The 26165-nt window shown below is 42.1% G+C and overlaps 1 long non-coding RNA gene across 1 annotated transcript; it reads right to left on the bottom strand.

The window, feature by feature from the left end:
- Positions 1–1053: 1053 nt before the first annotated feature.
- LOC136854409 (uncharacterized) lies at positions 1054–25006 on the bottom strand. The gene is made up of 2 exons (XR_010857686.1): positions 24703–25006; positions 1054–2591 (listed from the first exon to the last, which is right to left on the bottom strand). It is a non-coding gene; the product is annotated as an uncharacterized lncRNA (long non-coding RNA).
- Between the last annotated feature and the right edge of the window lie 1159 nt (positions 25007–26165).

Here is a 26165-nt window from a genome sequence, read left to right as displayed (position 1 = left end):
AGGAGGAGGATGAGGGCCTGTCTTTGGAACATCTGTCCCAACTTAAGAGAATAATCAAGGAGACTCAGGATGCGGCTTCAGCATGGAGTGCTCCTTAAAGTTTTCAAATGCCCTTGATGTAGCATTGGCGCCCTACAATCAAGCCCTCACCAGCATAAAGCAGCAGCAACAGCAGCTGCCTATCACTATGCTTATTAAACGTACGGAGAAGGACCCTCCAAACCCTCCCCAAACCCCTGAAGAAGTGCCTGAAGTAGTGCCTCCCCAAGTGCCTGAAGAAAGTGCCTCCCAAAACCCCTGATGAAGCACCTCCTGAACAAGGGGAAGAGGTGCCCTCAGAGATGTAACTCCTCTGCTTTGCTGTGCAGTCACATCTTCATCGCCATTCATCATCATCATCTATAATCAACATTCATCACTACTGAGTACCAGTTCTATGATTTACAAAATCTTATTATTAAATACTGCGTTTTTAATGTGCATATGTATTTTCGTTTCTCTCTCTCTTTCTTGTGAATTACGTTCATACCAATGCTTCCCCTGTAAAAGAAAATGGGCCGGCTTGAATAGTAACTGTGTGAAAGAAAATGTGCATGCCTGAATACATGGAGGGAACTGGATTATAGTTTTCACACAGCTGCAAGCCATACAGTATACGTACGTATTTTTTAAGGATAATGTTTAAAATGACTTTGAAATGATATTAATATCATTTCAAAGATTAATACAGTAATAGGATAATAGTTTAAGGTATATCTGATATAGGGTGATAGTTTAAGGTATAAATTTGGTGTTTGAATTTTCAAGATAAGCAGTTATAAGCGTTTTTAGAGGGGAAGTTTTAAGTATTCGCAGATTTTTATTAGCGGGGGGTTGTGGTATGTATCCCCCATGAATATGGGAGGTCAACTGTATGCTGCTTTATTTGTTCTGATCATGATGCTTATCATACCAATATTTGATTCAAGTCCTTTTTTTTTCATATCAATACAAAACCTACTTGCAAGTTTTCATCCTTGGGTACATCATACAGGATTTGAAACATTTCAGGAATAATGGCAGACTAATTTTATTTTGATATTCTTGTTCCATACCGGAGTGAAGTGTTGAAGCATCCACTACATTAGATACAAAAATTAGTGGCGCTTCTAGATGCGCCCTGGGGGAAACCTCTCTCTTGTTAGTTGTTCGGCTTGGTTATCAATGGCTTTACCTTTTCTTACACGATGTAAAATTTGCTGGGGTCCCTTCAAGTATAGTTGCCTAAGTTGATTCGTACCCATCTTGCAGTTTAAATAAAATCATAATATGGCTTCCCCTTTGTGCTTTTAAGTAATCATTCCTTGCAACATTCCATTTTTTGCACTTGTTCTGGCAAAGTGTAGAAATTATAATGCTGCCGAGCACCACTGTTTTATTTTCCTTTTAATCTTGTCACACACCATGGCAATGAATTTGTACTGCATTGGACTGGAAACTACCAACTCACTCCCAAGGCCATATTTTGAAGAAATCAAGTACCTGTGTGTGGACACTGGTTTTCAACTTTGCCTGGTGAATGAGTAAAGAGACTATGGGGTTAAGCTAGATCTGATTCCAATATTTTTTGCTAAATCCATGCCTGTGGTTTTTGTGCTTCTGATGTCATCTGCACTGATTCCCGCTTCCCATCATGATCTGATAACAATGTTTGCTTGACGAGCACAGTCTGGCTGTGTGGACACACCCTTAAACATTGCAGCGGCAAATCTGCACTCCAGATTCTTGTGTTAGCAAGCTTAGGAAAGTGTCGGCACAATTCCTGTCATGACAGGAGCAACCAGATCAGCTCTGGAAGACAATCTTCAGTCACCTGTCATCTTGGTCCAAGCTTGTCCCACAGGCAACTACTTGCGTTTACTTAAAGGGCAACAAGGGTCAGCCACAGGAGACCCTCCCTCATAGCTCGTGGCCTTGAGTATGAGGTAAAAGAAGACCTCATTTGGTGACTGGACAACAAAAAACTCTGAGGGAGTTCCCTTGAACTCCTATATCCAGAGATGTTTCTGTTCTCGAATACATCAAAGGGGGGGCATCAGGTGTGTTGACACAGGATGACCCTCATTTGCACATCAACTGTTTTGGAAACAAGCAACACTTCTAACCCTGCAAGCATTCCAAGATCATGTGATGGGTCACACTGGTTTCCATGAGCAACAACATGACCATGAGGCTTGAGTCATCAAGCGGAGGGAGGGGGCTAGTTTTCTTTTACCTTTTACCTGGATATGAGAGAGGTTACTATATGAAAGTTACAGCATAGTCCTGAATATATTACATTTATGTCATAAATTTCAGAACTCCTATAGGTTCAGTGTGAAATAAAACAGAATCATTCCCAGTCTGAAAATATAGCATAATGTAATTACTGGAACATATAAGGTTGAAGAACGATTGAGAAGGCATTTTCTGTCTAGCAGTGAAGGTTACTCTAACCTAGTTTCAGAGAGGTTATGAATGCCAAATTAGGAAGAGTCCTCTGGTGAAGGCAGGTAGGGAAGATGAAGATACACAAAGGTGACAATGAAGATCTGGCGGAATGGCACTGGAATCTGGAAACAAAATACAAAAGAAATTTTAATGTGGGAAAGAGGATGAAAAAGGAAATAACAAAGACTTTGGGGTAAAAAAGAAATTACAAATGAACGGAAAAAATAACAGGGTAAAAAAGAAATTACAAATGAACGGAAAAAATAACAAAGAGGAAAAAGCTCCAGAACCACTACAAATACAATCAGTCCTAAAAACCAGGTCTCTTGAGTACAATTAGCACAAGGTATTCTTTCACCTTGAACATACATATATGTACTTGCTGAATACTGCAGCAAAAATATTCATTAAATCTTAATTATAGAGAGCTTAAAGTCCACTGTTGTCTGACCATCCAATAATTTTGCTGATTGTGAGTTGGTTTTCTTTAAACTATATCCATTTTGATCCCAGCAAATGACAGAGAAGTCATCTGCATATTTTTAGGTTTCCTTTCAAGGACTCTCGTCCCCCCCTTCCCCCTTGAAAACACAGCTGCTGTTCTCATCCTGTCCCCTCAAATTTGTGGAAATCTCTGGTGGAAGTGGAAGCTTTGAAAGAGAAAGACCCAAGAAAGCCACAGATCACCAGTCTCCCGGATTTTACAGCCACCTCTTTCCCACAGAGAAGGCAACTGGGGGTTAGAGATCAGTAATCGACTTCTCGGCTTTGAACAAATATGATCTGAAGACTCATTTCAAGATGGAAACTTTACATTCAGTGTTAGATTCCATTAGACTTTCAGGGAGTGTACTTTTCAAGTACAGACACCACCAAACTTAAAAACGAATTACGTTCTGTCCGTTTGTGTGTTGAATTGTTTGTAAGTTGGTTACTATATTCTTCATGCCTATCTAAGCACAGTATGATACATAAAATCAATAAAGTACTGTAAGTGTTCTCATCCTAAAACAAATTACACTGTACATACATTACTGTATGCACAGAATAGGCATGCAAAACAAAATCTGAACTTACGGGTGGCAAAGGGAAGAGCTCTGAACACAATTTTAATTTATCCAGTTTGTTTGTATCTCTGAATGTTTGTAAGCTGAATGCTCGTAAGTAGGGTGGTGTCTGTATTCATTCTTCAGGACCCTTGGAAGTACCTCTGCTTTGTCTGTAATGAGGCTGTCTTTCAGTTCAAGGTCTTGCACTCTGAACTGGCAACAGCTCCTCAAGTGTTTACTTGGGTTTTGGCTTTGGCTTGGGCCCATTTGGAGGGCATTCTTCTTCTGTGATACATGGATACCTGGTTAACCCTGGTGTGACAAGCAGCCCACTACTCATGGCAGCAGAGAAAGGGGCTCACCACTCTCAATAACCTCCTCCCTCCTTACCTTTTCCTCTCTTCCCAGATGGACCTAAGGAAAGGGGACACAAGAGCTGGGAAGACTCCCCATCTTTCTTAAAAGAAGCCGGAGACTGGGCTTCTGAATATGGTGAAGCAGTTTGTATATATGAAACTTTATTCTTTCAATTAAATTCTGTTATAAGATTGTCACTTCATTCTGATGATGTCAAGTTATTTTTGTAGAATGTAGTTGAGACCTCAAACCGTACCCTTGTGTGATTTAACTGACTACAACAGAGAACACTGAGAATTGGCAGCACAGAGCAAGAGGAAGAATTCTGAACTCCTTGATGTGTACCTCTAAGGAGGATATAGTGTGCTAAGGTGGAGTCACTTTTATTAACAAAGGAGTTGTGCCCTCTCCACTTAAACACCTTTTCAGATGTTATTTCTACTATGTTTGCAATCAAAAAATAAAACCATATTGTACATTCACCCAAGTGTCAACCTATTTACTGTTAATACTGTACAGTGAAACTTGATGGAATTTTTTTAGGAAGCTAGTCCAAGCATATTGATACATAAAACCTATCCTAGTCCAAGCATATTGATACATAAAACCTAAGTGAAAGCATTTCTGTAAATAATTCAAGTGAAAGCATTTCTGTAAATAATTCTTAAGTGAAAACAATTCCGTATGTAACTCTTAGTGTATAAGTATTTATATTAGAATCAGTTGTATGATTGTTTGGTTGTATGTGTATGTATATAGTATTATTAATAAACACATGTTTTTAGAAAGTAGTTTGACTTGTAAACCACCTAAAATGAAGTACAAGCTTCATCACCATCTCAGATGTGGAAGGTTTCACTAAGTTCGAAGGTTTGGCTATGGAAGCCTTTGGCCCTTGACGAGGATATGAAGGGCACCTCATGGTTGAAACTAAAGTCTTGAAAAGCCCCTCCCTTAAGCTCAACCACTGTCTCTACCTTACCAAGGAGAGAACAAGAAGGTGCACCATCTCTCTCACAGGCCTCATGCCTACACACTGAACCAGGCACACAAGGGTGGAAGATATCAAAGGAGACCTCTCCCTTGAGTGAGATTGCTTGGATTGCATACCAAGCGAGAAAGGGGTGTTGGTTCCCATCCCTACCCAAAAAGGAGAGCATGAGAAAGAACCTGTCCTGCTGTTCGAACATGTACAGTCTGGGGACCTTGCAAGCACAGAGCAAACATGTTGTGCATGGCCCTCCCTTGCAACTCCTTGGAACTGTGGAGAGAGGGATACCCCGAGCTGCAACACACACCTGGTCTACAGACCCAGTATGAGTAGAGCATGAAGGTGCACAGATCCATCCTAATGCAAGCCCAAGAGCACACAGTGGGAATGAGAAAGGGCAGTCCTTTTGTATCATGCATGATGGCAACAGCCCTGCCAGAGGTACAATGATTACATGCTAGTGAACTGGCACCTATGCTCTCCTAAGAGGAACTGCAGAAACAGTGGCAGACAAATCAGAAGAAGAAAGTCTGTCCTTTTCTACTAGGTCACTGAGAAATGCAGCAAACAAAAAACCACTTGGTACATTAAGAGTAAGCAATATTTTCTCCACTCCTAAAATGACAATCCCCAAGTACTTGCATCCTTGTCCTCTGACAAGATAAAATGAATGAGTTTGTCATACTTGGGGGATCTAACCCTCCTCAAAAGGCAGATCTGGGAGGCGGGTAGGAGCTGGAGGGGTTCAGTAGCATCGCCCGGAAAGTATTACCCCCAAACAAACCAGCATATGCTTCTTGTCTTTCTTCCTTTATACTTTTCCCACTGGGGAGAGGCCCATGAAGAACATTAGGTCACAGGGCAAGGCCTAAGTACAATTCTTACCCCTACACTAAGACCAAATCTCATGTGGGTCATGTGTCTTCTCCATAATTGACAAAAACAAAACCTAAAGGACACAAAACTACTATACAAATACAAAAAAGAATTTAAAATTATTGCAAAGGAACAAGGGATGAGAAAGCAGATACTTCTCTTTTCAGTGGCTGAAGAAAAAGTGTGGCGAGGCTGGGTGAGTGAGAGATGTACCTGCTTTCTCTTCCATCTCCACCAGAGATAAGTCCCCTTTCTCCCCCATCCCCACCAGTCAACTGTATTTTTATTAAGATTCAACAACTGGTCCAGTTCATGCCTAAGGATATTCCTATATGCAGTACTGTATATTAAGAACAATGGTTGCACCCCCACATGATACTCCTCAAGAGACAAACACTTCACTGATAGGAGATTCAAAGCAAAGAAAAACATCAGTGGCTGCATTCAGCAAAATACACACTGAAAAGGTGACAACAAAACCATGGTTCTTCGTTGCCACCCTCTTCTTGTGTCTTCATCTTTTCTGCCTGTCTCCACTCTTCCTAATTTGGCATTCATAACCTCTCTGACACTAGGTTTGAGTAACCTTCACTGCTAGACAGAAATGCCCTCTCAATCTTTCTTCAATCTTATATAGTCCAGTAACTACAATATGATGTATTTTCAGACTAGGAATGATTCTGTTTTATTCCACACTGAACCTATTGGAGCTCTGAAATTTATGCCATAAATGTAATATATTCAGGACTATGCTCTAACTTTCATATAGTAATCTCTCTCATATCCAGATTAAAGAGCTTGCCGGACAATGAAAAGATCTGGTTATGATAAAAAAACACACTATGGATGTAAATTGACAACCTTGTGCCCTTACTCCCCCTTGTCAATACTGCATAACTGTAAAAACTAATTATGCTTATACACAACAATCATCACACTTTAAACCAAAAACTTGAAGCAAAATGCAATTGCCTACCTTATTTTCCCATATTTGATGCAAAATTTATTAATACTTAATCCAAAATTTATTTTTTTTAATACTTACCTCACCACTATATAGCTTTTACTTCCGCGCCAGTGGTAGTTCGACAGACTGAAACAAAAAACGAGAACACTTGGTTTTCTATGAATATCCGTCTTCAATCCACCTACTTTCCCTATCCCCCACCAGTGGACCGATAGGTACAAACACTTGCAGCCGATTAGTTTACTTCTGTCCACTTTGAATGTGGGGAGGTAGGGAGAGCAATTTATATATAGTAATGGAGAGGTAAGTATTTAAAATATATATCTTAAATTAAGTATATGTATTTATATTTCTGAAATGAACATTACCTCTCATTATATAGCTGATTCCCACATGTGAAAAACGAGGTGGGCAAAGTGGAAATCAGCCAGCCCTCTAAAGGCTGCTTAGTAACAAAATATTTTGTATAAAAATGACATTTTTATAATAAAATAAAGTTTTATATATACTTACCCAGTAATTGCATAGCTATTCATTTCTTTTAACCAGCAGCTTAAACTTTTGAAATTGCGGGTCAAGCTAGTCTGTTTTGGTTATGAAGACGTGCCCTGCCCACTTTCAGGTGTAGAAGAAGGTACAACGTAGCAAAGAGCTTCAGTTTGTTTATGACCTCATGTCCAAGTGAGGGGAGGCGGGTGGGCTCGATCATGTAATTACTGGATAAGTATATATAAAATGATATTTTAATAATAAAATAAGGTTTGTTCATACTTACCTGGCAGATATATATATAGCTGGATTTCGGAGAAATACAGCTATATATATATCTGGCAGGTAAGTGTCATGAACAAAACTTTATTTATTATAAAAATGTCATTTTATATAAATAACTTACCCAGTAATTACATAGCTGATTCCCACATTGAATGGAGGTGGAAATGTTGGACATATCTATCCCAAAACATTATTAATAGTAATGAGTTTGAGAATAGAAATTTAATAACTTTGAATCAATGTTGTTGAACCTTGCCTGATAAGAGAGCTGCTACAGGTAGATACTGCCTCTGGTCGGCACATCTTATCCAGTAGAGGCGAGGGCGGTAAAGCCTTGAGGGCCTACTACTACAGTGTGTGCTTTGTGGCGATGGACTAATTTCTAGGGCTAGCAAAGTACAACAAGATGCCTGCCCAGGGCGCAGTACCACACACAATAACCAGAGTAAATAGTCACCATACCCATCAAAAACCAAATTAAAAACACCAATACCCAACCATTAAAACCAAAAGACTGGAGGGTACTCCAAGTACATAGTACTCCCAGGCTCCCCAAAAAACTCAACACCCTAAGCAAGGTGAAGAGATTAAAGAAAGGACATTGCTTTCCACATTTCCTCCCCCAACACCACGCCAGCTGCGTAAAACAGATCCAAGGTACTGCAATGATTGTAAGTAGTCTCAATATCACTTAAATAATGCGATGCAAACACCGACTTGCACTTTTAAAACATTGCTTGCACAACTGACGTGAGGGATAAATTGCACTTAAATGCCAAAGACGTAGCAACCGCTCCTATTTCATCGGGTTTTACCTTGTAAGAGGAGAGTGAGTCTTCGCTCACCGTGGAATGTGCTTCCGAAATCAGGTTCCTCAGAAAAAATGCCAGGGCCCTTACTGGACAGAGTTCTTTCTTCTTCAGACAGCCCTACTATCTCAGACAAGCTCTTGATCCTAAAAGAACGAGGCCATGGATTTGATGGCAATTCGTTCTTAGCCAGAAATTCTAGAGAAAAGCAGCAGACTGCATTCCCATGAGAAAATCAAATGTTTCTGTCTAAAGCATGGATTTCACTGGATCTCTTGGCGGTGGCCAAGGCAACCAGAAAAAGAGTTTTCCTGGTTAGATACTTTAAAGAGATAGATTGCATGGGCTCAAAACGTGGACTGGACAGCCACTTAAGCACCACATCCAACTTCCAGGACAGCAAAGGTTTTTCTTTCAGCTTTGCAGCATCAAAGGACTTAATAAGGTCGGACAAATCCGGGTTAGACGGTAAGTCCATTCCTTTATGACAGAAAACTGAGCTAAGCATAGCTCTGTAGCCTTTAATGGTAGAGGTGGAAAGTCCTTTAGTGGAGCGTAGGAACAGGAGAAAGTCCGCTATTTCTGCTACAGAGGTATCAGAAGAGGACACTTTACTTTGTCTGCACCAGGACCTGAAGATGGACCATTTAGCCTGGTAGACACTATCTGATGTCTGTCTTCTACACTTCGCAGTTGCGTCTGCAGCCGCTCTTGAAAAGCCCTTCGGAGCAGTTGCCTAACAGTTTGAATCCTGTTAGGGCCAGAGAAGACAGGTTTTGGTGGAACCAACGGAAGTGAGGTTGTCAGAGAAGTTGTTGCTTCTGTGGCAGCAGTCTCAGGAAGTCCGCAAGAAGTTCTAGTAGATCCAGGAACCACTCTTTTGCTGGCCAGAAGCGGGCTATCAAGATTATGGACAGGTTTTGATAAGACTGGAATTTGTTAATGACTTGTCTCACTAAACTGAATGGGGGGAAAGGCATACAGATCTTTGTTCGACCAATCCTGTAACATTGCATCGGTCGCCCATGCCAAGGGATCTGGTACTGGTGAGCAGAAGAGAGGAAGTCAGTGATTCCTGGAGTATGCAAACAAATCTATCATGGGTTTCCCCCAGAGCTTCCACAGATCCAAACAAACCAACGGGTCTAATGTCCATTCTGTGGGAAGGATCTGTCTTTGACAGCTCAATTCATCTGCCAGAACGTTGAGTCTCCCCTGGATAAAACGCGTTGTCACTTGAGTGTCGTTCTGGTGTAACCAAAGAAAAAGACCCCTTGCCGCTTCATACAGGGAGAAAGAGTGGGTTCCCCTTGTTTCTTGATGTACACCAGTGCCGTCGTACTGTCTGAATGCACTGCTACTGTCCTCCCCCGAATTTCTGAAGTGAAGCACTGTAGGCCCAGAAATATCGCCTGTAATTCTTTTACGCTGATGTGCCAGTTTTGCTGTTCCTGAGACCAGGTCCCTGACACTTCTTTTAACCCAAAAAGAGCTCCCCAACCTAGGTTCGACACGTCTGAAAAGAACTCTAGGCTGGGGTTCAGAGGCTGAAGAGATTTCCCTTCTGATAGTCTCTTCCTGGAATTCCACCAACAAAGGTCCTCCTTGATTTCCACCATTATCGGGAACACAAACATGTCCGGAAACTTTTTCCTGTTCCAGCTGGCTCTGAGGAAGAATTGGAGAGGTCTCAGGTGAAGTCTTCCCAGAGTGACGAATTGTTCCATGGATGAGAGGGTGCCTAGAAGACTGCCCTGTATCTGGGTGCTGATGCCTCATATTGTGATTCCAGAAATTCTTCCACTGGCTGGAAACACTTTTCTATTCTCTTTGGGACTGGAAAAACCCGAAAATCCCAAGAGTTGATTGTCATTCCAAAATAAGGAATCTCCTGAGAAGGCATCAGGAGCGACTTGTCCCGACTGATGAGAAGGCCCAATTCTTGGGCCAAGAGAAGAGTCATGCGAATGTCCTTCGTACATTGAGCTTTCGAGCGGGAACGTAGCAGCCAGTCGTCTAGGGAACGTAGTAGCCAGTCATCTAGATATAGGAGATCTTTATCCCCATCAAATGAAGTCATTTTGCTAGGGAGCCAATACCCTGGTGAACACTTGCAGTGCTGTCGAGAGACCGAAGCACAGAGCCCAAAATTGAAACACCTTGCCCTGAAACACAAACCTGAGGTACTTTCTTGAAGTCAGATGCACTGGAATGTGAAAGTACACATTGTGCATGTCGATGGACGCCATCCATTCTCCATGGCGAATGGATGCAAAGACCGATTGGTTTGTTTCCATCTTGAATGTTGTCTTTTTGACAAAGACATTTAGAGCACTTATGTCCAAAACGGATCTCCAGCCCCCCGATGACTTGGGCACTACAACAAGACGGTTGTAGAATCCCGGAGAATGAATGTCCTCTACTACCTCTATAGCCTCTTCCTGAACAAGGGACTCAACCTCTAGCAAGGGAGCAGCAAACCTCTTTGAGCCTGGAGAGTAAGCTGTCAATTCGACAGGCTTGCGGATTAGAGGAGGTTTGTTCAAAAAGGGGATAGTGTAGCCCTCCTTCAGGACAGACACTATCCAAGATTCCGCTCCCTTTTGTTCCCACCATTCCCAAAAGCAGAGCCGCACTCCTACCTGAGTACAGAGGACTATGGTTTCATTTCTTGGAGTAAGACTTACAGGAGGACTTCTTGATGGAACGCTATGGGAAACAGGTATATGTACTTGTTCTAGTCTGGGATCTAGAATGGGAGCTCCGAAAGGGAGTAGGTTGCAGCGGAGACAAAGATCTGGGAGGAAGAGTCGAAGAATCCTTGGGGTGTCTCGTAGATTGGGAGAGCAGGTCCTGAGTGTTCTTTTTCTGCAGGTCAGAGGCTATGTCCAGTACTATAGCCTCTGGAAAAAGATACATCTTGTCCACAGGGGAGAATAGGAGGGCCGATCTCTGAGACGGAGTGATGCCTTTCAAAGTAAAAGAACACCAAAGCTCTCTTTTCTTAAGTACACCCATGGCGTACAGACTAGCTAACTCCTGCGTACTATCGCGAATATCCCTTTAAATACAGGAAAGTACTCCTAAGAGATCCAACGAGATTTCTTGAGGTAACAGGGAGCACTCTAAGCTTACAAACCAGAGCGCCCACTGCGCAGTCTAGGAAGCTCATCACTTCGAACACCTTAAAAATATTCTTGAGAAGGTGCAAAGCTCCGAGGCTGAAAACATAATTTTGGCTGAAGAGAATGCTGATCTCCTAGCCAAGTCGATAAGCCCAGAGAAGTCCCCTGCGAGGAAGCAGAGACTCCCAGGGAAGGAGCCTCTCCAGTCGCATAAAACCTGTAGCTCGATCTGGACAACTTGGAAGGTGGGAAACAAAAAGCTGCTTTGCCTTGTTCCCTCTTCTCAGAAAACCACCCTTCTACTTCATCCAGTGCCTTCTTTGCTGAAAAGGAAAGAACCAATTTGGTAATTTCAAAGAACCGACTGAGGGGGCTTCCATAAAGAAAGTTGAAGCAGGAACAGAGGGAGTAGCTGGCAAAAAGAAGCTTGAATAAGTCACTAGCAGGAACCTCAACAGCGCAGAGTATGCTGACGAAGGAGCATCTTGATCTGGAACAACCTCTTCCTCAGAAGAAACAGGAGAGTAAGTCCATTGTCGTCTGAGCTGTAGAAGGAACCTTCTGAAGCAAACTGAGAATATTATCCAGTTTGCTCTGAATCGGGTCAACTGAAGGAGGAACAATGTCTGAGACAACAATACTAAGAAGCAGTGGAGGAGCGGGCGCCAATGGGCGCTCGGGGGGAGCACTGTAGAGACGGGAGCCAGCGAGGAAACCTGTTGGTGAACGGGCACCAGTGGGCGCTCAACCGCAAACAGGAGTTTGGGCGCTTCGACGCTAGTCGCTGGCCGCTCGGGAGCTGACTGTAGAAATGAAGGTGCTGCATGCACAACTCCTGATGCAGTAGTTCCTTTATTCGACGAAGAACGTGTCCGTGCCACAAGGCGCTTCAGCACCAATTTACGACCATCGTCAGAAGAAGCAGAAGAGAATTGTTCTGGGGTAGCCCAATGACTACATGACGGGCATGCTGAATCTTTGCCCTTCTTACAAGGAACAGGGGAAGAAATCTCAGACACCACGGCACATGCTTTTTCAGCGGGCGTGACTTGTCCGCATAGCACCATGTACGCCTGGGACTACTGTAAAATCTTCAGAGCTGGAGGACATACAATGAGCACCCACTTGAAGGCCTTTCCAATGGCTTTTGGTTGCAGTCTGGGATTCGTCAACAGATTGAACCCAGGGGGCGACTGCTTGGGGGCAAACCCAACCGACCTCCCTTAGGCTGCCAGTTTGACTCATCCCAGGTGCTAGGGAGTATGTCAGGGACCTTGGCCTAGGAGAATCGGCGGGCCGAACAGCCACCTCCTCCACTACCACTGCACTTGCGCTGGGCGCCATGGGGCGCTCTGACTCACTTTTATCCATTAGCACTTTCACCGATGACGCTAATTTAGCGATCAATTGCACAATCAACTCGAAGCGAGTGTCGATTTTCGACTCCAGACTGGCGATGGTGTTGGGGTCGGAAGCGTGAGAGCCAGGTAAAAGAGAGGGTTGCACAGGTGGAGGAGATAGATGGGATCGGAAGAAATTACAGGTGTAATTGCATCCGACTTAGCGGATGAATTCTGACTAGCTAAAGCTTTACTAGATTCCCTAGCAATAGCTTTCCTCTTCATATCTCTAGCTAGTTTCTTAAGATGTGGATCTAAAGTCTCCCACTTCTTTAAATCCCAGTTGATACACTCCTCACATTGTATATCCACTGAACATGCTTGTCCCCTACACTGAACACAAACAGTGTGAGAGTCGTAAGATTCTTTAGTCAGTCTAGTATTGCAGCCTTTGCTACAATACCTAATACTAGAACTACTAATGTCAGACATCCTGGAAAATTTAATACAAGTCCAAAAAACGGGCAAAGAGTCGTAAACCAATGATCAAAACTCACCTAACACTATCTTAATTATGCTGAAAGGCTACAAAAATAAATACTTCACCAATCGACGATAGAGCAAACAACCAGCAAAGTGTAAATTTCAAAATTCAAGCTGCTGCCAACCACAGTACTTCAACCACAGCCGGCAGAAACAAACTGAAGCTCTTGTTACGTTGTACCTTCTCTTACACCCGAAAGTGGGGGGGCACGTCACCATAACCAAAAAACTAGCGTGACCCACAATATGACATTTTTATTCTAAAATAATGTTTAACACATACTTACCTGTTAGTTACATATAGCTTTAGTCTTTGACGTCACGGCAAAATTTCAAAAGCATGCGGCAGCGCCAGTCCGAATATCGGGTGATCGCCTTACCTGCCCTCTGTCGGGGTACTAGGAACTATTCCAACATGCTTCAGAATAATTTGCCTACCTGTCCCCGTGGGGAGGAGGGTGGGCTTTCGTATATGTAACTAACAGGTAAGTATGTGTTAAACATTATTTTAGAATAAAAATGTCATTTTAACACATACAACTTACCTGTTAGTTACATATAGCTGATTGACACCTTTAGGAGGTGGGGCAATGACAGCTAAAAGAGTTGTTGGAAACATTAAGGTTATTAATGTAGAAAATTTCTTAGTTCCTCACCTGCTAAGGTAGCTGATTCCACAGTTACTGCCTCAGTAACCTGCTATCCTCAGAGCAACCGCGGGGTATAATGACCTGGTCGCAGATTGCTTAAGCTGGGTATCAGTCACCTAGGACATGGCCGTGACAATACCACAAGTATGCCCCTGCTCAGGGCGCAGCACAAACATCATGAATTACAAAAGGGGTCACCCAACACCAAAGAAAAAGTATAACCATAAAAACCAAAACCAACTGTGGGGTAAAACTAACCAACACTTACCCTCACAGACAACCATAAAAAACCTTCACACTCCAAAAAACAAGTAAGTAAAGGTAGGTTAATCCTCCTTTACCCCTTTACCCATTACCGTGCCAGATACAACAAAGGGCCCTAACGTGCTGCACTCGTCAAACACTGTCTGCACTTGCGAGAGATAATGCAAAGCAAATACAGACTTACACCTCCAGTAGGTTGCTTGCACAATATCTTGAAGGAGAGGTTCCTTTTATAAGCGAGAGAAGTAGAGATAGCCCTCACTTCGTGAGCCTTCACTTTACACATTTTCAAATCATTCTCTGAAATATTGGAGTGAGCTTCAGAAATCAGATCTCTAATAAAAAGGACATGGCATTCTTGGACATTGGTCTAAGAGGGTTCCTGACCGAACACCATAAGGAATCTGAAGGACCCTAATATCTTTAGTCCTTCGCAAATAATATTTCAAGGCTCTGACTGGGCAGAGGAACCTCTCCTGCTCCTTACCTACCAATTCCGACAGACTCGGAATCTCAAAAGAGCGAGGCCACGGGTGCGAAGGGTCTCGTTCTTGGCCATAATAAAAAACAGTTTGAAAGAACAAATTGCTTTTGAAGCAGAGAATCCTACTCTCTTATCCAAGGCGTGGATCTCACTGATTCTCTTAGCTGTAGCTAACAAAACTAAAAAGGGTTTTCCTCGTAAGATCTCTTAAAGAAGCAGAATCCATAGGTTCAAATTTCTCAGACATAAGCCACTTCAGGACTACATCAAGATTCCACGAAACAACTTTAGCATCTGACCTCTTAGAGGTACTGAAGGATTTAATAAGGTCCGTTATATCTTGGTTATTAGAGATATCCAAACCTCTGTGACGAAAAACAGTAGCCAGCATGCTACGATAACCTTTTAAGTGTGGATACAGAAAGGTTCTTATTCCCGAGGAACAAAAGAAAATCCGCAATCTGCGTCACCGAGGTTCTGGAAGAGGAAATGTCATGATCTTTGCACCATGAACGAAACATATTCCACTTGGACTCATAGACCTTGATCGAAGATGGTCTTCTGGCTCTAGCGATGGATTGAGCCGCTTTCTTCGAAAATCCTTTGCTTCTGAGAAGACGTTCGATAGTCTGAACGCAGTTAGCCGCAGACTTGACAGGTTTTCGTGAAATCTCCTGAAGTGGGGCTGTCTGAGTAAATCTACTCTGTTTGGAAGGCTCCTCGGGAAGTCGATCAAGAGATCCATGAGAACTGGGAACCAATCCCTGGAAGGCCAGAAGGGGGCTATCAACGTCATCCTGGTGTTGGAGTGGTGCTGAAATTTCCTCAACACCGCACCTAACATCTTGAACGGCGGGAAGGCGTAAAGGTCCAGACCCGACCAATTCAGTAGCATTGCGTCCGTCTGGAAGGCTGCTTGGTCCGGGACAGGAGAGCAGAAGATTGGGAGCCTGTTCGACTTGTTCGTCGCGAACAGGTCTACCAGAGGTTGACCCCAAAGTCTCCACAGCGACTTGCACACTTCTTCGTGCAAAATCCACTCTGTGGACAGAACCTGGTGCTTCCTGCTCAAGGAGTCCGCTCTCACGTTGAGGGCTCCCTGAATGAATCTCGTTAGGAGCAGAATCTTGTGCTTTTCTGCCCACAAAAGGAGGTCTCTTGCTACCTCGCTGAGGGAGTAAGAATGAGTGCCCCCCTGTTTCTTTATATAAGACAACGCTGTGGTGCTGTCTGAATGAACCAGAACTGTTTGTCCCTGTACGAAAGGTAGGAAGTGTACGAGACTCAGGTGGATTGCTTTCAACTCCTTCTTGTTGATGTGCCATTCTTTTTCTGTCGCATTCCACAAACCTGAAATTTCTTTTACCCCCAACGTCGCTCCCCATCCTACTTCTGACGAGTCTGCAAACAGTTCGTGGTTCGGGTTCGACGGAAAAAGAGAGAGACCTTTCTCTAATTTTCTTGATCTAACCACCACCTTAGATCCTCCTTGATACGGTCCGAGATTGGAAAGGAGAAGGAGTCTGGAAGCGTTTTCCTGTTCCATTGCTCCCTGAGGTAGAATTGAAGGGGCCTCATGTGAAGTCTCCCCAGGAGACAAACTTTTCTATTGACGCCAGAGTTCCCAGGAGGCTCATCCAAGCCTTTCTTGAACAGGTATCCATATCCAGAAAGTTCTGGACTTTTGAGACAGTCCGAGATTCTTTGATCTGACGGAAAAGCCAGAAAAGGAACTGTTTCCAGTCTCACTCCTAAATAGATCCTGGATTGTGAGGGAGATAGGTGAGACTTCTTCCAATTGATTAGAAGTCCTAGCTTCTGAGTCAAGTCGAGAGTTACTTTCAAATCCTCCAAGCACTGAGACTGAGACTGGGAACGAAGGAGCCAATCGTCTAGATAGAGAGAGATCTTTATTCCTCTGAGATGAAGAGCTTTGGCAACAGTGGACATAACTCTTGTGAATACTTGAGGGGCTGTGGACAGACCAAAGCACAGAGTCCTGAACTGATAAGTCTTCTCCTGGAAAACGAAGCGAAGAAACTTCCTGGACGCGGGATGGATCGGAATGTGAAAGTAAGCGTCCTGCAGATCTATTGAGACCATCCAATCCCCCGGACGAAGAGAATTGAGGACGGATTGCGTCGTCTCCATCGAGAAACTGGTTTTCTCCACGAAAAGGTTGAGAGAACTTACGTCCAGGACTGGTCTCCAGCCGCCTGAGGCCTTTGGAACAAGAAAGACGGTTGTAAAAGCCTGGAGAGTTGACTTCTTCCACGATCTCTATCGCTCCTTTTAAAAGCATGGAGTCTACTTCCGCACTCAGAACCGAGCATTTCTCTAAGTTGCTGGAATATGCTGTCAAAGCTAAAGGTTCTGTTGCAAGAGGGGGCCTCTTGAGGAAGGGGATAGAATATCCTTCCTTTAGCACGGACGTGGTCCACTGGTCCGCTCCGATCTCCTCCCAAGTTTGCCAGAACTGCTGAAGTCTGGCTCCTACTAGTGCATGGAGGACATGCAGATCACTTTTAATTGAGGGTTTGATAGCCCTGGAGACAAATCTTGCTTTGCCCCGGAAACTAGATCCTGTACGGGTGAGGGGCCTGCCACGAAAGGGCCTATTTTGATTAACTAGAGGACGAGTTTGCGCTGGCAGAGAAGGTTGAGGAGCTTTTGGTTACGAGAGGATTGCGCCAAAAGGTCCTGTGTGGACTTCTGAGTAAGGGATTTCGACACTTCGGCCACAAGTTCTTGAGGGAAAAGGTACTTCTTATCCAGAGGTGCAAAAAGAAGAGCCGATCTTTGAGTCCTAGAAACTCCACGAGCGACAAAAAGAGCACCAAAGTTGTCGCTTCTTAAGAACTCCTAACGTGAAGATGGAGGCTAACTCAGACGCACCGTCACGAATCCCTTTATCTAAGCAGGACATAACAGAAGAGAAATCATCGAAATGCGCTTCGGAAAGACCAAAAGACTTTACCTTCCTACCCAAAGCGCCAATAGTCCAGTCCATAAAACTGATGACTTCCAAAACTCGGAAAACGTTCTTCAAAGGTGGTCCAACTCTGAAGGAGAGAAGAAAATCCGAGCCGAGTTCATCGCAGAACGACGGGTAGAATCAACGAGACTGGAGAAGTCTCCCTGAGAGGAGGCAGAAGCTCCCAGAGAGAAAACTTCCCCAGTGTCGTAGCAAGCCTTCGTCTTAGTAGAAAGCTTGGAAGGAGGGAAGCAGAAAGTGGTTTTCCCCTGATCACGCTTGTCTTCCAACCAGGAGTTCATTTTCTTTAATGCCTTCTTAGCTGAAATAGAAAGCACTAACTTCATAAAGGAAGAGGTAGGAGGTTTCGAGTCTCTTGCGTACTGAGAGAGAGGGGAAGCCGGAGCCGCAGGTGCAAAATCCTCAGGAAAATTATCAATAAAGAAGCGAAGAAGCTTCTTGTAATCCGAGCGAGAGGAGTCTGGTTCGTCTACAGGAAACTCTTCCACAACTTCTTCCTCAGACGAAATAGGAGAAAAACCTTCCGCTTGCACACACACATCTTGTGAAGGAAGAGTAGGAGCCTGAATAAGAGCTTGACGAGGAGCCTGAGCCTGAGTAGGCGCGCACAAGAGGAGCCTGAACTGGCGCCACAAGAGGAGCCTGCGCCACAAGAGGAGCCTGAACTGGCGCCACAAAAGGAGCCTGGGATGGCGCCTCACCAGGCGCTTTCCAACATGCTTCAGAATAATTCACAATATTTTGGAAAGAATCCATACGCTCATGAAGGGATTTCACGTTAACGCCAATATCCTCCATGGCGCCCACAATACGCTCATGAAGGTTAAATCTGGCGTCCATCTGGACTTGATACTCAGACACGGTAACGGGTTCAGGGATATCAGAGTCAGGAATAGGAATATTAGTAGCCACGGGGATATTAATAGAAGTTTCCTGCATAGCTAAGGAGATTCCGGTTTCTGAGAGAGAGAAGAAGAACTTCTAGCTAAAGCTTTCCTGGCTCTATCTTTCTCAAGCTTCTTTACATACTTAGATAGAGCCTTCCAATCTTTTTCAGTCATACTGACACATTCATCACACTTCCTCTCATATGAACATTCCTGACCTCTACAAGCCACACAAATTGAATGAGGATCAAGACTAGCCTTGACCAACCTCGTCTTACAGCCTTTGCTGCATACCCTAAAGGTATAAGACCCAGAATCTGACATAGTTATCAGAAAACCTGACTAAATAGGTGACAAATAACTGGCAAAGCCGCAAACCAACAAGAGAGTACTTCACCAAGTGAAAACAGCTCGATGTAGGCAGATACAATGAAATTTCGCTCGAGTACCGACAACAATGTCGCCGGCGTGACGGCAAAATTATTCTGAAGCATGTTGAATAGTTCCTAGTACCCCGACAGAGGGCAGGTAAGGGCGATCACCCGATATTCGGACTGGCGCTGCCGCGCGTTTTGAAATTTTGCCGTGACGTCAAAGACTAAAGCTATATGTAACTAACAGGTAAGTTGTATGTGTTAAATTCAAAATTTTAAGCTGCCAGTTAAAAGAAACTAATAACTATGTAATTACTGGGTAAGCTGCCAGTTAAAAGAAACTAACAGCTATGTAATTACTGGGTAATTTACTTATATAAAACAAGCGTTTGTTTTAACCAGTAAATTCAATCCATAGGCTACTAATGCCGCTTTAGGACGATTGTCACACAGGTACAAGATCCTCATCATGAAGATAGCCGAGGTTTCTTTGGAGGGTGGCCCCCTTCAGCAGAAGGAGGGATAGGGTTAATGTGCCAAAACCCTGCATAGCCAATGATGGATAACTAACAAGTACAGTACATACAGTATGTATAAAAAGGTATACTATTTCTAATACTCAACACTGAGTACCTCCAAGCTTCCCAAAAACCACAACCAGGTTTAAAAAGTAGTAGACCAAAAAGGCTACCTATCTATTCAGGACATAATAACGCTCTGTAATAATCATATTTAATCTCCGCACCATGAAGATAAACCAAAGTAAATACAAGATTACCATGCCACTGGGTGACTTCAATATCTTATCCAAGTATAAGTTTTCAAATTTAAAAGTTGCAGCCATTGCACACATGTCCAGTGGCTTACTTTCCATTAAGAATAGAAATTAGCATGAAAGTCCTTGACCAAAGACCTAAAGAAAAGTACATTACATTCCTACCCTTTGGAAGCTCCAGTTTCCACATCACTAAAGACAGGACCTTAACATCAGGCTTAATCCTTTTAGTGTAATTCCAACAATCCTTACAGACACTACTGGGCCCCCAAGGGATCAAGTTCCTCAAGCCCTAGTGACTCTAGGCTAGGTAAAGACACTGTTGTAGTTAAGGGTCTAACCCAAAACTGTATTTAGCTCAAAATAAGGCAAAGATAATTGCCTTGTCCTTAGAAAGCCTATCTTATCTGACTAAGACTGTGGCTCTCTCACTCTTTAACTGTGTCTAAGGCTACTGTGAAGTTTCCATTGAAACTTCTTTACTGAAGAACTGCATACAGATTCCAAAGTAAAGTACTTGTAGCAAGGACCTGGGAAACTCTACTTTTACACCCTGAAAAACATCTGGATGTCTTTGTCCTCAGACAAACCTATGCCTAAGACAACATGGCCCTTTAGCCTTAAGGTTGCTACCAAAAAGTCTCCTCATGCTGAGAAACAATGGAAACATAATCATGTTGTTTATAGAGGTATCGGTACTGGAAAAAAACCCTTAATGTGGGACCATGACTTACACCCTGACCACTGGTGTTGGCAGAATTAATTGATCAGCAGATTCTCTACCTGCTCTGATAATGGCATTACTGCGAGATCCCCTGCCTTGAGCTCACCAGAACCATGGACCTTACCACAGTCATCTGTGGCTTATGGGATTGTGATGAAACCTTTCATTTCTCAGTTGCTTGCACCCACCACTGAAAGAAGCTGGATACATCAGCCTTCCCTGGTTACCTGAGGTAATACACTGATGACTTCCTGAAACCTAGCAAGAGTAGGGAATGCATTACAGCCTAGACACCAAGCTGTTCCTGCCCAAGATAGAGGACCTTGCACTGGTGAACAAAAAATTGGCAAAAATGACAACCCCCTTAGTCTCAAACAGGTCCATAACAGGGGATGCCCACAGCCCACTGTCTACAGCCAACCTCTGGATGTTGAGTCCCTTCCACTGCTATTACTTATCTCAGTGACTGAGTACATCCACTAAAATTTTCATAATGAATAATTCCCTCCAGCAAGGTAATAATTCAGGGTGAAGTGATGTGTGTTAATTTGACCAACTAACAGAAAACTAGTGTTCGCTCCTCCTCAAACATAAAATGATTAATATCGACTCTAACAAGCCTTACTATATTTTAGTGTACATTCTAACTGCCCTGTATGGCATTAAAGTGTCAAACTCATTACCTTTAAATACGGTCCAGTCTGCATTTAACAACCCTGAGAAGGGAAAAGCCTCAAAATAGATATTTTGCTCTCGACTTAGGTCAGGACCAAAAGACTATTATAAGGCAGTCCCCGGTTAACGACTGGGGTTCTGTTCCTGGCTGAGCACCATTAACTGAAAATCATCGATAACCGAAACAGCACAATAATCATGGTAATAAATGGCGTTTACAATGTCGTAAGCACCAATAAACCACTTAACAGTGCCACTGACCACTTACCGACACTAACAAACCACTTACCGATGCCAATAAACCATTCACTGATACAGAAAATTACTTACCGTCAACGAAAATCTGGTAAACGATGTCGTTAGCCAAGCGTCATAAAACAGAAATGCCTTTAACCAATGCTGCAAATAAGCGAGGAATGCCTAATTTCAATGCAAAACCAGCATTCTGCAACACTTGTAATCCTCTTACTAACATCACCATATTTCACTAAATGATTTAAGGTCCAGGCCATAGACATAGAGAGGAGAGATTGGGCAGTCACGTGACTGTCGCGTGCAAGTAGGGCGCCATTGCTATGTGTTGATTCCCAGAACTGGCAGCAGCAGCAACTGCACACCAATTGGTTCTTAGCTACGTAAAATAAGTCTAATCCTTCGGGCCAGCCCTAGGAGAGCTGTTAATCAGCTCAGTGGTCTGGTAAAACTAAGGTATACTTAACTTTTTGCACAGACCAGCAGCAACAGAGCCACCTCTGGCACACAGTGCTGGGCCATCAACTGTGTTACATACAGAAACAGAAGCTCAAAGGAACAGGGGATGACATTTCACAAGTTGGTGACATATTTTCATTCATGAAAATCTTTATAACTGTGTTGAAACAACCTCAGATAAGTAAAAGTACGTGTGTTAGATCACAATCAACTTGCAGTCAACTACAAGACTGCTTTTTGAGGTAATAAAATAATCATCGTTGTAATAAGCCTTTTATTAGAGCCTATTTTGACATTAAATTCATATAGCCTAATAAATTAGCATGTAGGGTTACCATCAAGTCTGACAATTTTCCCTACTACTAGTACTACAATGTACATAGTATCAAGAGGCCTATCCATTTTAAGTGTTAATAGAGTGTTGTAATGTTATTTACCACTTTATCAGGAAGTTCTCAAACCTACTGGTATGCAGAAGACTCAGCTGAATTTGATCTGCCAGAACACTTAAAGGTAGTATTCTTCAATTTTACCATTACCACTTTTACCTTAAAGGATACTTCAAATTCATACTACATTATAGCTTTAAAAGTAAACTTTACCAACTAGCTAGCCTACCAGGGTTGATCATCAAATAGCCAAGGGTAGCCTACCATGGCCTAACCTTAGCTTAGCAAAGGTAGCCTAACTTGGGGTAACCTTCAGGAATGCTGATTTTTCTATCTGTCCCTCTCAACAGACCACGAAATACACCTAGTTAGTCTTACAGGCTAGCCTAACTTAGACTGTACAATGTAAATAAGTATGTTGAATTGCAGGTCATTATGACTGTGACATGTTACATAGCTTTATATATGTACATCTTGGTATTAACTGCAATTGTAGCTGTAAAAATACTTCTATGTCATGGTTCAAATACTTTGATCTGGTTCTGTACACGTACAGTGTACTCTCCCGTAAAAATATGAATTAATGCAACTGTAACTACATGTATGCTGTAATTAAAGAAATACTTTCTCTTATAAGATCTGTGAGTAGCCTCGTAGGTTCAAATACCCTTTAAGAATGTCTGTAGGTCAGAGATTCAGGATTGATTTTTGTCAATTTTGTGTTTAAGATTTCCTGCCAAGAACAAAAGAGAGACTGCTACCTTACTTGGGTTAGAAAATGTGGAAGGGATAAAGAGCCAAACGATCGATCACGCTTATGCATCAAGCATTTTCTTCCAAAGTACATTTTCAAACCTCCTGGTAAGCATGAGCTTCAGTTTCTGCAACAGACTTTGAAGTCCAGAATATGTTAAGAGGCAACAATGAGGCTACCAAAGCAGATTAACATTAGTCTAATAAGAAGTAACCAGAAGGGGCAAGCCAGCACATACATCAGTACTGCCAATGGCAAGATTTATACAGCCCTACAAACTACAATATTAATTGTATCCCTATTAATAGTATGGGTACAGTAAATTTTAAAATCCTATTAAATGACTGTACAAACTATTGAATATTGGCTGTTAGGTATCAGACTATTAAACTTAGGTTATTAATAATATCATATTATGCCTATGGATGAAGCCTATATGGGATGACAGCCATTTGGATAATGACAATTATTTTAGCATACTGTGGCCAAATTTTACTACCTGTCAGCTTGACCCATGAATAAAGAACGATAATAATTAGTTATACCTCTAGAGAGTAAAACTGTAAATTCATGGCGGTACAAAAGGCACAGAACATCGGCAAATTGGTCAACTTTATTACTCAAGTGTATAAAAACTACAGCATACAGAATAAATATTATTTCTACATATAGTACACATCATCCTCGGTAAATGCTGCAAAGATTATTTACCAGTCTTTAAAGACTGCTGAGAAAATTGGCTGTCAACGCAGTATGATCATAATGCAAAACTTTATGGCTTAACTGTAGAAAAAATATACCAGCGAAATTAAATATTTTTATTTTTTGCACACAGTACATATTGTATTTAGTAAATGGTGCATAAATCATCTGACAGTCTTGAAGGACAGCCGAGATAACATTTTAAAGAGTACAGGGTTTCACATTACATTGCATGAGCTGTGTCATTGTTTACATAAGAATCAACACATAGCAATGGCGCCAGGCAGTACACGTCACAAACCGGTCGGCTATCATGGGCTGTCCAATCTCTCCCTCTCTATCTATGGTCCAGGCATTCTGGTGAGTTAAGGACTCAACACCCTAGGTTAGGTTAAATGCACCCTTGTACTTCCCTCATATATGTGTTCTCTCACCCCAAAATACCGGACTTGTCACTATGGTCCCCCCAAGGGTAATATATAAAATTGGTAAAATTTTATAAGTTGCCAATATAAAATAATACCATGTAATCTAGGGGTGTTTACTGGTTACAATTTTGCCATATTAGCTATGGAGAGGAGTGGGGGACAGGTATTGTCTTACCTTATAAGCCGTAATTTGATGAAGAGGTCTTTTCAAAAATGTAGGTTACAATTTCATATCGTGTATTGGCAATTTATAAAATAATACCGAAATTTGTCAGAATGTTCAAAACACACCTTAAAACACGGATAAATCATAGTTTCAATTCAAAGTTAAATCTTATTATCACGCTAGACCATCATATTTTTTCACCCTAAGCCTATTCCTACTTATACCCAACCTAGAACATCTCTGTTATGCCTAGCTTAGGCTGATCTAGTTTGATGCATGAGCAAGGACATTCATTCAAAACTGGATACTGTATTTGTTTCATTATAAAGTTTTGCCGACGTGAGTGATTTCAGAATTGTAACCGAGGTACAAGAATATCTACCAAGAATATATGGGTTAAAAATACTATTTCAAGGGTACTTACTAGTGCGCCCTACTGCTGAGTAATCAAGCACAACGAAACAACGTCAACATACTCCATGGCTTGTAGTGTTCACGAACAGGATTTGCTGGTCGATTCATTTCTGAACCTGGAACTGCACAAATTTCAAGACTGAAATGAAGAACAAGCAAATTTGTATGCCTTGCTAAACTGTGTGATGGGTTTCCAATATAAAGTGAGTCGTGACGACATTTAGTTAAGAAGAAATTCTATAAATTCTCGTAGTTGGTGAGGTCACGCGGTGTCCGTTTCAAGATTTACAGAAAGGACATTGCTTATTCAGTCACTCAATGATCACACTTTACCATTTGTTTATTTACAGTACATTTCGAATAAAACTGGTTAATAAACTCAGGCCTTTTGCAAATGGCCACTTTATAGTTATATATATATTACCAAAAAAAAATTAATTTGACCATTGTCACCTTTATAAATTCCATCAAAACTCAACCTTTCCACTATTAATCAAAGATTTTTGACCGAGCCGTTATGCATATTTAAGGATTCATCTGGCATTTCTTTTTGAAAATAGCACTCTTTGCTTTGATAAATGATATTACAAAATTTATTAATACTATTAGCTGTTTGAGCAATTTCTCTGTCACTGAGTATTTTGGAAGAGTAGTGCGTTCAATTGCCTGACGTCTAGGCACCAAGGTCTGAAGAGCTTGTGGCCATGAATAGCTCAAACAGTGGCCCAGGAATCTCTGTTACTTGGTGCCATGTGACATAACCCCAAAAATTCAATTATACCATCAGTGTACAATGAACCACAGAACTGGCAACTGGGTCAATGTTTTCTTTTCCCTTGTTTTACCATAAAAAATGCAACCTCTTGTTAAAAAGCGCTACTATGTAAATCGTTATTACCAAATAATCTAAGTCAAAACTGTAAGAACGATGTCTCCTGTCACATTTAGATTTGTCATATAAATTATTACTGAATGTTCTAAAGTGTGTCGTTCAGCAGAGGAGCTATTCGACATGTAAGATTTTCACCCACAAAAATTTTATTTTAGCGTGATTGAAAAAGAAGCTCATCAACTGTCAAAATATTTCACCTGCGAGCATGTAAATATATTATTTCTCTTTTCATGACATATTAACAAAGACCACTTGTAGATGAATTAAGAATGATTAACTTCCAAACCTTTATTTTGAAAACTCAGTTTGCAAGTTCCGTTGCAGCAAGCCACAGAGCATCCTTACTATTAAGTGCTTGATAGCATTACCTGACTCACCTGGCCCGGGTCAGCAGTGTCCATCTATTGGTAACATAAATCCATCTGCACGTTGCATCAAAAGCGGATCAAATCTCGATAATAGGCTAGTATGTCCTTTGTATGCCAACTAGCAATAACGAATGTAACTAGGCCTATATATTGGTTTCTCAAATACTTAAGTTTAAAGCAATAGAGAGTGTAACTTTGTCTACTGGTTCACCT

Source organism: Macrobrachium rosenbergii, chromosome 29 (genome assembly GCF_040412425.1).
Source record: "Macrobrachium rosenbergii isolate ZJJX-2024 chromosome 29, ASM4041242v1, whole genome shotgun sequence".
Taxonomy (NCBI): domain Eukaryota; kingdom Metazoa; phylum Arthropoda; class Malacostraca; order Decapoda; family Palaemonidae; genus Macrobrachium; species Macrobrachium rosenbergii.
This window is presented reverse-complemented; position numbering and strand designations above follow the sequence as displayed.